Raw genomic sequence first — 15,473 nt, forward strand, 5'->3', positions numbered from 1 at the left:
TCCTCCTGCAGCAACAACATCAGAAGAAAACAGTTTTAGATTCAACGTTTGATGTAAAGCAAGTCCATGGGTTTCTGTTGTCGGTTACAGGAAACTTGTAGAGCATTCTCATCTTTCGTCTGTCTTTTAACAACAACTGGGCTTTGACTTCAGGCCCAGAGGGTTTCAGCGTAATGTGTCAGAATTTAACAACTACACAAGACCCACAATACGAAACCTGGAAACCAAGTCACCAGTGCATGAAGTACATACAAGAAACTGAAAACCACTCATAAATATGTTCAAATAAAAGAAGACAGGGTAATAAGAGAAATCCATTCTGACATGTAAACATGAAAACTCCAGAAAGAAAGACACTAGCAGACATTTAAATGCAATTCAACCCTAAAGGTGTGTGTGTGTGTGTGTGTATATATATATATATATATATATATATATATATATATAATATAAGCTAATTCACTTCATATGACTTTATAATCTCTTGAGAGATGCCTCTCCTCTCTCATTTCCTATTATAAGCACATTTTAACTCTCCTGAAACAGCACAGGGTCCAGCCACTGTTAGACGACCACTGTAGTCCCATAAAAAAAAATCTAAAGAGATCAAAAGATGTGTCGTCAAGCATTGGTACATCTTGTGCTGTGACCCAATTATATGCCACAGCTTTCTATGTTTGCTAATAAGCGATCTTGTAATCTGGGATAACTCTCTCTCAGGGGTTACTGTTACACCTCTCCTCATATCTGTGTGTCATTTCTCTTCTTCTAGTTATGCTATAGTGCTGTGATTAAAGGTTAGGGTGCTTTTTCTACATTTTCACTGGTGTTCATATATTTTGATTATGTCCTTGTTAATTTACTTAACCTTATATCTCGCCTTGCCAGTTAATTCCTTCATCTTTAGTTTCTTTGTTCTCGCTTGGTGTTTGAGTGTGTTATTAGTGTCGAGTCTTTTCCCTTTGGTCATTGTATACTTCTTTTTCAGCTTCGTTTATTAGCCTCCTTCCCTCGGTCTGCCTGTTTGCTCTTCCTTCTCACCTGCAACCAGTTCCAATAAGCCATCTGTTTCTCATCCAGTAATCAGGACTCGCAGTATTTAATCTCCTCTCCTCCAGTTATTCTCTGTTGGATCATCTTCTTGCCTACCTCCATTCTGCCTATGGGTTTTCCCATGTTGTCCTTTGTTTTGGTTGTTTTATTTTATTAGATATTCAACTCATAAAATAACTCTGTGCTGATACCTTTCCAAAACATGGCATAGAAAGTTTTTTATTAATTGCATGCTGTCTGAAATTATTTTCTTACACTTTTTATTGGTTGCAAAGCGCCCAGCTCATGGTGTGTGATGTCAGAAAGACATGATTCTCAAATGTATAATAAAGAAATTTAATAAGTCATTATTGTTGCCAAGCAATTTTGCTTGTACAGCTAGTTAACATTGGTATTAATATTCACCGATATTTGCTGAGATAAAGATAAAAAATATAGCACTAAAACTTTAACGAACTCTGACACTTTCAGCAGATACTTCTTAATAAAATAAGTTTCCTCCCACATCAGAGTTTTGAAGCCGATTTGTGAATAAACCAGACATCTCGACAAGTTGAATAAAATTCAGTTTCACAGTTTAAATCTGTGCATTTGTTTGAAACGCATCAACGATTCTGAAAAAGGCTTAAATTAACTGAGTCTTCTGTCAGGAACAACTTTCACACCAATGAGTGTTGTCTATACAATACGGCAGCGCTTAGTGAGGTGCATTGACAGATGTCAAAAACCTAGATTTGGGTGAATCAGGCTGGAAATCACCCAATTCAGTTCACCTTTCAGTTTTTCTATAAAATTGCATTTCCTACTTCACTGAACATCAAAATTTAAAACAAATAAGTGATATTAATACCTTATTTCTGCTTAGTCATTTCTGGGTGCCTGAATGAGAGTTTGTCTGGGACTGAATAATCCAGAAAGGAACTCTACCCACATATTAAAATTGTATTTCATGATGTACAATCATATATTGCCAAAAAAGAAAAACAAAAAAAGACTTCAGTAAACCAGACCTTTTTGGCTGCCTGATGAAAGCAGTTTCACTGCAGAATAATTCAAAGGGAGCCTGTAAAGTGAATGTCACCTTTGACCTGAGCGTAGGCTTGTGAAAAAAGCCAGTGAGTGATCATGACGGTGTGTCATGTGGGACTAAAAAAGCAACCGAGGCCTTGTTTCAGGAAGGAAGTCATATTGCTTTAAAATATGTTTGGCTTGCATGCATGTTTTTTTTATTTTTTTTTTATCTTCAATCCTGTCGTTCTTACGCTCTCCTCCTTCATTTGATCATATTCACATGTAGGTGCACAAGCGGCACACCATGTGATGCGGTGGGAAGACCTCGGGAGGTTTGGCTTCAGTCATATTTTAGGAAGCGGCACCAACATGATGACTTGAGCTGTTGGACTGGCTTGATCTGGTCTGGTTGATCAGTTTCTGCCTGGTGATAGAGGGGGGCAGCTGGTAGGTTGCTAAAGAGGAGAAGGAGTTGTTATTAAAAGGCGGTCTGGCTAGAGTTTGATCAGGAGTGTGTGTGTGTGTGTGTGTGTGTGTGTGTGTATATATGTGTGTGTGTGTGTAAATGTGTGTATGCTTGCTTTGAATGGAGCTTTTTGTTCTAACGTGACTCACCATGTTCTAGCCACGGTTGGTGCCTGAAGGGAGAGATGAAGGGAGGGTGAACAGCATGGAGCAGAAAGACTTGATGTGGTTAAGTCATTAGGAGACTGCCTGCTCTGTTATGTCAAGCTTCGGCCTGCTGCTCTGATTAATCAATATGCTAAATCCCTGCCTGCCTGTAGTCCACGCACACACACTGAGCGTTGGAGTGCATCCACAGTCATGGTAAAAAAAACGTGGAACCTTCTTGGTTCTAAAGTTTCACATCACACAAAATCATATTCTCACCAGGACGCAAAGTGGCAGTATTGTGTATTTTCCAGGCGCATCATGCCACACAATAGCACAATCAAGTAACTGTTACTTTCAGTTACTATAAAAACGCTGTATATATCAAACTTGACTGAAAAAAATTTTAACTCCTTGAAATTGGGCTTCTGTCTATATAAGAAGCTCCTGCTCTTTCTGACATTCCGCCTTCAACACGTCATCACAAAGTTTTTACCAAGCGTTTTACTGAGAGGTAGCTCTTGTGATGAGCTCAGCAGATACACAGTTCCACCAGGTGTTTGCTAATTGCTGCTGCCACTAGTCTCAAGGAGCTCAGTGGAGGTGGAGAGTTGCACTATGAGACATAAGCTCCGCTTGAAGAGCACAGCTCTGAGGAGGAGCTCCGTGGAAAAGGCGGTGCTTGGCGAAAGGCAAGCGTTTCTGCACCCAGAATGGTTGCCACGGGAGACTAAGATTTCTCACACACGCATGAAATAGTCAAAGCATCACTCCATGTATGTGTTTTGATGAGGAGTTTTATAGAATTATGTAGAGCTCAAGGACTCGATTTTACATAATACTGCCCCTTCAAAGCAAGGCCAACACAAACTAGAGAATAAGATGACAAGTTATTACATAGATTCTATCAGAGATGGACCAGTGAGAATGCTATCTGTGGATTTCGTGAAGCTGTGACCTGTTGATACAGATTTTCTGATTTGTGTTTATAAACTATAATGTTACATGATACACAATTTGAGAATTGCAGCTGCAACTACCTAAAACCGAGTTTACAACCACCTTTGTAAGCCACATAATATATAAATTATAAATCCAGCTGTGAACAAACGGAATCATGAAGACCAGCAGACAGGTCAGGCAGAAAGATGTCAAAAAATAAAGTTTAAAGCAGGTGGGTTATAAAATGGTTTCCAAGCTTTCAACATCTGGATTGTTCAGTCCATCATCTGAAAATGGAAAAATGGTGCAAGTGAGAGCCCATCAAGAATTAAATTGATGGGTATTAATCAGACAGATTGTTAAATTCTCCAAAAATCCACTGCTCGTGGAAGAATCTGTCGACAGGACATTATTCCATTTTCTTGCATTATTCAGTCCTAAGTCTAGACCTAAATCTGGTTGGGAATTTGTGACAAAGCTTAAAAAACGCAGATATTCACTCCATCTAACTCAACTGAGCCTAAGCAACTTTACAAAACATATGAATGGGGAAATATGTTCTAATTTCTAAGTGTATAAAACTAGAAGATGCATTCTATAATACTTGCATCTGTAATTGCACCCAAAGGCTTTTCTACAATGTATTTCATTTTCACTTTATTTGCCCTTTTATTATACTAGGATTAAAAACCCATTGAGATTAAAATCCTCTTTAGCAAAGGAATCCTGGCCAAGAGGCAGCAACAGATACAAATATTGAATTATGGAGCTGCATGCTATACTTTTCAGATTGTTGTATGTAATAAAATTTCAAAACAATACATCCTTTTTCCGTTCAGTTCACAATTATACTCCTCTTTGTTTTGGTCTATCATGTGAAGAAGTCCATAATATATACACAATGTTTAATCACGCACTCCTATTACAATCGTTTCCTAAACGTCTAGTAGCTGATACATGGGATCAGATCATAATATCCTTGTTTTTACAAGTGAAGAATCTGTTATCTTTCTTTTTTAACACCTGAAATCTTCAGAGTTCAAAGACCATCTTCCAACATGAAGCTGCTCACACATCAGATCACAGCAGAACCATATCTTATGAATGATTCCTTAATTCATATTGAAGCACCCAGGATATACAATCTGAGTTTAGATTAGCTAACGTTAAATACTGGAAAAATGTAATTTGCTGTGAGTTGATCATCCGAAATTGAAAGGTTCATTATTTTAATTTTATGACTAAAAGTCTACTTTTGGATTGCTTGCATCAGGAATGTTTTAGACTTTAGCAAAAAAGTTTCATCGTAAAAGAAAATTCTTTTACAGATTTTTCAATTAGGTGAATTTAAAGACATCATAAATCAAAGTACAGTTCTCGGGACTTCCAAAAGTTTTGTTGATTTGAATTTTTGCTCTCTGTGAAGCCATAAATATGTCTTTCTTGGTTGCCTGGAGTCTGCTGTTTGTCTGTTTTTGTTTACAAGTGATAAAGTTCACTTCTCAGGGTGTTGTGAGCTTCTGGAGCAGAAGCATAGAAATGATCATTTACTTCCCTAATTTCTACCAAAACTCGCTCAGGAGGCTTAATCGTGCTTGAGAATCATCATTCACAAGCACAGAATTACACAATAGGAACTTTTGGTATATTAAAACGAACTATGCATTTAGCTACTGGACTCTTCTTACTAATCAGGTGACTTCTGGGAATAAATTGTTTTGTGCATATCAAGAGTGAGGAGGCTGAATACATGTTTTAGATGTGAAGTTGTAACCTGACAAAACATCTAACGTTTTGAAAGCATAAGTGCTTTGTAAGGCATTGAATATCTATCTTGAGACCACGTGAATCATGTTTTCCACCTGCTGCAAAAACCTCCAGTTGTCTGCAGAATCCCACCCTGCTCAACATTCAATGTCACCTTAGTGTAAACCTTCGCTCCAGGCCCTCCCATGACCACTAATCTCAAAACTCTTCGAGAGGAGACCATGCACTTGTTGCCCTCTTTGTCCATTCCCTCCTGCAACATTTGCCATGGACGTTTCAAAACCATCTGACCTGGCTGTGCTAATGGGCGGCTATTTTTGGGAGAGGGATGGTAAAACTCTCTGCTCTTGCTGAGAAGCACTGGGGAATTGGAAAAGATGGTTTGTTAAGAAAAAGGTCCTCCTGTGCTGGTGCGTGTTCACAGCCACCCATACTGACTTAGTGCTGCGTTGGGTCATGTGTTGCTGTAGGCCAGAGGGAGATTACTGCTGTAACACGAGATATCCCAGTCTTGCAAAACTAAGACAGACGTTAAGGTTTATTCTCAGTCCCTTTGGCCTTTCACCCAAATCATTATGAAAGTTTCTATTTTGTAAATCTTGTGCTTCTGTCATGTCACATTCCCAGAGGCAGTTTTAATGCTTACACAAAGCTTGTATGTGTGACTTGCAAGATGTCCATTTTATTAACATTTTCACATAAAGGTGCAAGTTTTGCTCCAGGCACTTGGCAGACGAGCTATCCGTGTGAGTTTCCACTTTTGAGAAAAATAGCCCAAAGTGAAATAGGCACTCAGGACCTCTGAGGAAGAGAAGAGCCTGATCAACAGGTTGAGCAATGGAACATGTAAGTAAGCGAGAGTGCAGCTCTCTGTTCGCACCTGAAACATCATCTCTCTCAGTGGGACTTCATCAACGCAGGCAAGGGGACGTGTGATGGGAAAGTTGAAAGCTGCCATGCATAAAACCTTTGAATCCAGAGCACTAAAGCCATGACCTTGATGCAACCTAAGAGGGATTTTTTTTAAGTCTTTGAAGTTTTTAAAGTGAGTTTTTGTTGAAAGATATTAGCAATTAACACCTTACTTGCAGTAGATTACTCTCTTATGAGAATACGTCCAAATTAGTTTGTCCTGAAAGTTTAAGCTAATGGCTAATTCAGGAGGGATCTGCAGGTTTCAATGGCTCATATTTAAGACCCTTTGGAGATCCTGATTTATTGAATTAAACACCTAACTTGGTTACAAAAAAAGAACTTTTCTTAACGGGGGGCATTATGTAAAATCAACTTTTTTTTAGCTTTATATCGTGCTGTAATGCTATTCCCTCACCAAAAACACACCTGGAGTCTTGCTTTGATTGACACGTGTTTGCAGAAGCCTTGAATCTCCCATGGCAGCCATTTGGGGCGCCTAAACGCTTGCTCTCACAAAGCGCCGCCTTTTGCTCAAAGCTCCTCCTTGAAGCTGCAATCTCCTCCAGACTAGTGACAGCAACAATAAGAAAACACCTGGTGGAAATGCATCTCTGCTGAGCTTATCATACAAAATACTTCTCAGTCGCTCTTAAGAATAGTTGTCAGTGCATAATGGAGAAGCATTGTTGTGATGACATGCTGAAGCCAGAGTGTCGGCGTGGGAGCTTCTTGAAGAGACAAAGGCCACTTTCCAGGCGTCAAATTATGAAGTCAAATTTCTTTCAAGTTAAATTTGATATATTTATAAAACTGAAGCTAACATGTAGTTACTTGATTGTGTTATAAGTGGTGGTATAAAGGTCTACTTAATATCATTAATTTACTTGACTACAATGTTATTTTGCTTTTTTGTCTGACTTTATTTTTGGACAGTTATTTTGACCATAAGCCATTTTTCTCTCAGTTCATGTTCCACACAGGAAGATCAATGGTGACACACCACCACCAACCTCCTGTGAGTAATCAACAGCTTCTTTGTAAATAGCCGTTAATTGGTTTTAAAAGTTGGCAAAATAGCATTCTCATAAACCTCAAAGACGTTTTTGAGGCTGGAGTTATTTTAAGACGGTAAAAGCCTGCTTGGTCGTGGGCTCGCAATTAGCTTCATCCTCTTATTTGTATTTATGCTAAATGAAGACATAAAGAGGGTTTTCTGCTCTGTTATTACCTGCTTAAAACTCTCTTAAAAGAGCCTCTCTTAAAAAATCCCCAGCTGAACTTAGTGACATTTTATACCGTTTAACTATAAAGGGTTAGAGTTAGGCTATCTAAACTAAAATAATGCTGCACTTGTAGAATCTGCTGGCATGTTAAGAGTCCATGTGACTGAGATTTTCACCCTGCTCACTGGGTTGGGACATTTCACGTTTAATACAAATAGATTGGTGTGCAGAGCGTGGGCCAGTTCCTCCTGCTATTTATTGTTAATGTGTCCCTTGTGCTGGAGGTGCAGCGCTGCCAGCATTGTTCACTGGCTCCTCTGGATGCTCACAGCTGTGTGTGTTTACTGTTGATAAAAACAAGTTATTGCAGATGTTTTAATTGTGTTTATGTATCATAAAGTGCTGTGCCTATGATGTTGGAGGCATGCTAAACGCATGCGGGCAGGAGTTTGTTTGAACTAATCTATGTATCTGTCCAGCATCTGGCAGAAACGCAGCAGAGCCGAGGCGTGTCTGCATGTTTGCAGGGTCTGGCTAATCCTGCAGGACTCTTGGCAGTTCCTCCAGCGCAGCTCCAGGGTGTGGATCACAGGCGGTCCGACCGGGCCTCCTGATGCAGCTCTTCGATCAGGCACATGTCGGAAATGCTGCCCTGGGGCTGGGCTCACAGTTTTATGGAAAGACATTGCTCTGGGAGGAGCGAGCAAAATTGCTTTTGAAGTGCTTTTAAAAAAGGATGAGTTGGATGATTGACAGTTTAAATATTAAGCTTTTTTTTTCTTCTCTGAATTCGTCAGACATGTCCTTACAGTGTAGCATAACATTTATCAAACCCTTTGAACTTGTCCACAGTTTCTCTTGTAAATTTATATGTATTTTATTGGGGTTTTATGTGACTGACAAACTCAGACACATGCATAATCTTGACAGATACACAAAAACCTGAAAATGGTGTCATGGCCTTATATTCACTTCCATTTACTCTCTCAGTGAGTAAAATCCAGTGTAACTGATAGAGTCCATCTGTGTATGATTTAAGGTCTGCATGAGCCCAGTTTGTTAGAAAACATTAATGAGCAAACAGCATCATGAAGCTCAAGGCAGACAGGTCAGGAAGAAAGTTTATGGAGCAATTCAAAGCAGGGCTAGGTTGACCATCCTGCTGAACTACCAGACTGGGAAAGGAGAGCATTAATCAGAGAAGCAGCCAAAAAGGCCAAAGTAACTCTGAAGTAGCTGCAGAGTGGCACAGCTCAGGTGGAAGAATCTCTGACGAGGATATCTATTAGATTACAACACAGGATCTTACAAGACATTTTGTCCAGTAAGTGAAATAATCTGCCATGACATTATTGTGAAAAGGTCAACAGGTGTGGATGCTTTTATAACATACTGTAGACGTGCAAAGTGGGTTTCAGCAAAGCCTTTCATGAAATAAATATTAAAAGACAGTTAATAAGAAATTGCTTCAGTGCTGCAGAGTCATCATAATCCCCCCACTGAGTGTCAGACCCACTTTCATGATACTCAACGTTTCCAAACTGTTTATGTTTTGCTTTGTTTAGAAGAGTTAATACTTTGGTCGGGAAGATTTAACAGATTTTTGAGGTTTGCCATTTGGAGCTTTCAAGAATCAGACAAAAAAACACACACCACAGATTCTTCACACATGACTAATGGTGAAATCAATACAAACCAGACACTATGCTTCAATTTGTTCCGTTTAAACTGGACCTACTTTAAAACATCTTCAGTGGCCTCATTTGTGTCATTTCTCTTTCTGAGACAGAAAGGCTGCAAGAGTGTAAGCGGTCCACTGGCGAACAGCAGCAGGTTACATACCCGAGCTTATCAGCAGTTTGTGTGTGAGATCAGTGAATTGTAAATGCATGGAATGTCTGACTCATTATCCCTGTGCTTGTCTATGAGTCATCACATCTCAACAAGGTTAGTTAAATGCTTTGCACTGTTCTTCCCACTGAGGTCATAGACTGTCTTTTTGGCTGTCATTTTGCATAGAGAATGGAGGCCTAACTAGCCTGATTTACATAGCAGTTGAACGCTGATAACATGGTGTATTTTCAAGAACTCCAGCTGCTTGCTTATTGGGCCCTACGGCCTCTGTGTGTGAATGTTTTATACTGTGATGGAAGCATTTTAAACGCAGGCATTAATAGACTCAGACAATCTAATCTGTTTTTATTTGTTTTTTCCTAATTAACATTTCGTTGAACGTGCAAAAGAAAAAGGTTTCATATTGGCCATTATGTTTGCTCCTGCCATGCTGCTCCTCCTCAAACTGTGATAAGCGTTTGTAGATAAATTGGAATACGACTGCATATGGAAATATTTATTGCAGAACAACGATTCTGAATATCTTCCACATTTTTTTTTTTTGCAGGCTTCAAGTCTTAATCTTTGAGCTGTTCATTTGCCTTTAATGCAGGCAGTCTTACTTGAATGAAGAAATCCAACAATTATAACTTTGTGGCCAATTTATTCTGATTTATCTTAATGAGCTGAAGACATGAGAGCATTAAAAATGTTTCCTAACATCCCCCACTGTCAGCAGTCCACAGTTATTTAGATTTAACAGCAGAGGCAACATCACACTGCACAGAAGTCACTGCTAAACAGGTGTTCAAAGCTTAACTGGATTAAACATAGCAACTTAACAGCAGTGGCACTCTCTCACTCTCTTGGTTGAATAACATGGAGACATAGCACTATATTCCCAGAAGTGTTGGATCACCTGTCCAAATCATTAACTTCAGGTGTCCCAACTGCTTCCAGGGCCACAAATGCACATTATCCAATACCTGGGCAGGCAGACTCCTCTTACAGACATTTGTAGGAAAAATGGTTGCTTGGTTTGTGCAGTTACCAAGGGAACAGTAATTACTTGACTCTACTATGTAAAGTGCAAAGTTTGATGCAAAGTGGATTATGCTGTGTGGGGCAGCTCCTTAGTTAGAGTTGGCTTCAGCTCCTTAGTTCCAGTGAAAGAAAGAGTTAGTGGTTCATGATACCAGGATATTTTGGTCAACGAATGCTCCTGACTCAGTGTGGACAGTATGGGGATGACCTCTCCAGTTCCAAACTGACTGGTCACCAGTGCACAAAGCAAGGTCCACAATTACACGGATGAGAGTTTGGTGTGGAAAAACTTCATTGGCCCAAGTGAGGCATAATATATGTTCTAATGACATAATGTTATGTTATTAGAACACAACATATTATTATGTTATTATAATATTATAATAACATAACATTATGTCATTATGATAACATAATATGTCATTATAATAACATGACATTATGTCATTATAAAACATAATAATTATATTAATAACATAATATTATGTTATTAGAACATAATATGTTTGAATTAGAGCAGATATTAAGAGCCAGATATTTTTCTCCAACATTAGTTTGTGACCTCACAAATGGCCAGACAAAAAAACGGTCAAGAATTACCTGAAACCTAATCTTAAACCTTGCGTAGAGACTTCCCATGAACAATTAGCTACAAAGCGTAGCTCAAAAACATGACATACTTTGAATAAAAATTGGGACATAGTTAAAGGTCATTTGCGTGCAAAAGCCAGTGATGCAATACTTTTAGAAATTTGATGTCTTTTGACCAAGTTCAATTTCCTTTTAAGAAGCCTCTTACATCTTTATGCTTTCACTGATTTCACTTTTACTTATGAGCTCACTGATTTTGAAAGTAGTTAATTTGGATTCTTCTTCACTGACTAACAACTTCTACACAGAGGAGTGTCGTCACCAGACAATTTATTTGCATCTCTGTCACGCCACACATCCACTGAGCCCTTTCTTCCAGCGATCCCCTGCATAATGCTTAATGCTATGCAACAATACACAGCTTAACATATTTCCTTACTCATGTGATCTTTGATCCAGTTTTAATATGTTGCTTTATGAGAAACTGAATTATGTTTGACCTCTTATTCATACAATTTAAAAAAGTACTGTCACATTATCATGTGTCTGCATCTTCATGCAGCACATCCTCGTGAGATGGGACAGAAAATGAAAACACACAGTCATTGTATCCTGGACACAAACAGCGACACAAATTCGATTATTTTTTTCCCCCAACTTCTTTATTCAGCGTTTTACATTTAATACACAAACAGACAAAACAAACCACGACATTTATTTTTGGAGACATTCGTCCTTATCAGTCCTTTGGGTTGATGGACTCACCTCACCATCAGGTCTGGTCGTCACATGCGGGTTTGCATTTCAGAACTTCTCCACTAGTTTTTCTGGACACAGACAGGAAGTTGGCCTTTTACACAGCTTCTCTCCAGGAGGAAACCCAGATAACTTTGTTTTAGCCAAACATTAAATTAATTTAAAGCTCCCCAGTGGATTGTGGCCAGTTGCCTCTGGTGGTTTTACACAGACACATATGCATTCAAATCTCTTCATATTTTTTTCTGTTCAGTTTGAGTTGATAATGATGGATAAGCTGCTTCTTCTGGATGTGGGATGTTTTTCTTTATTTCCCAGTGTAATTCCTCTACATGCAAATAAGACACTGAATCTGCATCATAATCAAGCACAATTACAAATATGGCACAGATACAAAATAAATCCAGATTTTATATTATAATCTCGCGCGCGCGCACACACACACACACACACACACACACACACACACACACACACACACACGCACACAAGACTGGCCATGAAAACAAGAACTGTGACAAACATGGCCCCATATTTACCTTTAGAGCAGGATGTTAAAGAAGGTTAGAAAAATATTGAACACTTTTGAGAAATGGTACAAATTGACACCAACTACAACACTGTTTAGAAAACACACCAGGAAAAAGGTTTTTGTCCTACCATCATAAAAGTAAACTCTGATAGGTAACAATCACTTAGGGGGTCTGGCATCTAAAAAAGAAACGGTATATGGAGGGGCGTTCTCGTGTTAGCCCTTTAAAGGCAGATCATAAAAAACAAAAATCTTTTCAATCTGTTTACTGAATGTAAACAAAAGGTCCCAGATTTTGTAGGCATTACTGAAACACATTGAAAACTTAACAGCATAAAAACTATTTAAAACCTTTGCCAATAAATAAAAAAGAAAAACGGAAAAAAAAAAAAAGAAAATATGCATATTTTCTTTTGCCAAAATGCGAAACCATGGTTTCACATTTTCACAGAGGATATGTAAAATATATTTAGCAATATAACTATTTGAAACATATTTTTTGAGTAAAATACAAAATTTGTTAGAGATAAAAGTCTTAAAAATAGTGATATATGTATGGCATTATAATGTAAAACATAGAGGAGGACCTGTGATGCTGTGGGCTGTTCTTCCACTGGAACTTGTTTAGAAAGATTGGCATCATAAATTTCATCTGATATCTGGAAACAGCCATTAAAATTTTGTGAAAACTGAAAGTGCGACATCTCTGTATCTTGTAGGGAAGTTGTTTGCAATATATGGCCAAGTAAACACAAAGCTGCTTTCATCAGACATAAAATCAACATTCTTTCATGACCACTCTATAATCCAGATCTAAATCCTGAATGAAGCAGATTTATGCCCCTGAACTCTGGATGATTCTAGAGAGATTATTCAGTAAGGAATGAACAAAGCTCCCTCTACTGTATGTATCATCCAACCATGTGAAATGTTCAGACTAAGTGCTGCCCTATTGAGAAAAAGGGATGTATGGAGTAGTAGCAGCAGGGGTACCAATAAACGTGGAGGGTATCGTAGCTCACCATCTGAACACATGCTGATATGTTATGACAGTTCTGACAGTGGAACTATAGGAATCCATCAGTGTGCCGCTGGAAAACGATCAGTTAATGGCTGCAAACACTGACGGTAATATACCCCGCTCACTAAATGGCTAAAATATAAATAAATTCTCATTGAGGCACTTTACACCCTTTGGGGTTGACATTTTCGGCTGTTATCAAAAAACATCCAAAGACTCCATTCTTGTCCCGTTGACTCCCCCAGTCCAACCTCAGCCCAGATATAGCGCTGCTCTCCTCAAGATCAGCATCTGATTTATTGAACATTCCGCCACAGCTGAATGTTTTTAAAGGCAAGGGGGATTTTTTTTTTTTTTTTCAACTGAAGCATTTTATGCACTTTTAACCACGAGACACAGCGTGGCGAACAGAATGGAGACCTCATGACTGCCGACAAACAGGACAGGAGGAGAGGCTCCGTCTGCCCCCGCCAGCTCTCTCTGTGGGACGCTTTTGTCCGATAAGAGATCACGCACCAAACTCGATTCAAGTCATGTGCTACTCATTACATGATGAGCAACGCAGGACAACAGGGATGTGTTCTGTGACTTACATGTTCGAGTTTGTTTTGGAGCCCGTTTTCCTCCCCTGTATTTCTTTTAATGTTTCCCAACATATGTCCATTTCTTTGCTGCATCGCCAAACTATTGAAGCGTGTTCTGGACCGGAGAGGCTGCTGCTATGTCCCTGTGAGTGGGTGAACACCAGGTCCAGGTCAAAGCTTTTTAGTACTGCAAGACCCTAGCTGTGCTCCAGGGGGAATCTTTTCCACACCCACGCTCCATTCTATTAAACTTTGGACCACATCAACATTCCACAAACCCTATGGCTACTCATGCATACATGCAATCTATTACCGCCATGAGAAACATTCACATAGCCAGCAGAACGCTGTTTGTCAGCCCATGTGAATGCCAAAAGTTCAAGAATTGCTGGGATGCAATGCATAGTGAGTGACAGTTTCATCCTGTTGCTGAATGCAGCACATGAACTCATTCAGATACCTAACGGAGGGCGCACACTGAGAATAATCTCATTCAGTGTTTAATTCCAGTGCATATGAAGGAAACAAAACAAAACAAACAAAAAAGAAAACCAAATAAACAGAGATTGTTTGCAGTTAAGTCCAGAATTATTCCTAGACGTTGTTAGAAGTGGTTTAAAGTAATCTTTTAACCAACATGATTCTTTTGTATATTAAATTTAATATTGAAGTTTTGATAGAGAATCTGGAAGGCAGCTAAAGCTTTGGGTGACGGCAAAGAGGCCTCCCAACTAGGCCTGTCACAATTACAGACTTTGTTAGACAATGACTTTTTCCAGAAATTATTGCAATAAACGATAATATTGTCATTTGAGAACATTTTCAGGGAATATAATGATAATGGCATAATGATGCAAGTACGGCAAAGTACGCAAACTGTGCTTCAATGAATTTGAAACCAGGTAGAATAATTCACTACAGATTTTTACTATTCCCTACATTGTGGAAATACTGCTTGTTTAATTGATCCTTAATGCTTTTGAACTGGAGGTAATCAAGCCAGACTCGTTAAAGAAAACGCAGTGAAAAACCCTGCGAGCTTCCAGACAGAGGCTAAATTTAGCTGCTAACCATTAACTAGCTGCAGTTTTCTCACAGAGCTAATTGTTTGCATCTTGTCTCGCAGTTCATCGGTTCTTTCTGCCGACTGCTTCATATGGCACCCTGGCCATGTTTTTATTAGCTCTGTCAACACGGCGAGAAGGCCACAACTTAAGATCACATGTTGCTGTCAGAAGACCATGAGCCTCTGTTAAAGCCTCGGTTTGTGATGGAAAAAAAAAAAATCCCAGAACAGGATAAAGTCTCAAAACAATGCAACTGTAAGCAATCAAGCGCGTTTGAACAAAAATATAGAAACTATTATACAGCTGCAACAAATGTGCCCTCCAATAAAAATAATACTTTACGGAGGATTCGAAGACAGCATTCAGTCATTTTTAACGTCACACCTGCCACCAGTTATACCGAAATGAAGCAAAGGTAAGGTTCAGCCGTCCTACGAGCACTTAGCTGACCTTTGCTCAATTATATATATAATTTTGTGTTCCAGCCTGGGACTGCTTAAACCTGTACCCCCTGCTCTGATG

Source organism: Poecilia formosa, unplaced genomic scaffold (assembly GCF_000485575.1).
Source record: "Poecilia formosa unplaced genomic scaffold, Poecilia_formosa-5.1.2 Scaffold43, whole genome shotgun sequence".
NCBI lineage: Eukaryota > Metazoa > Chordata > Actinopteri > Cyprinodontiformes > Poeciliidae > Poecilia > Poecilia formosa.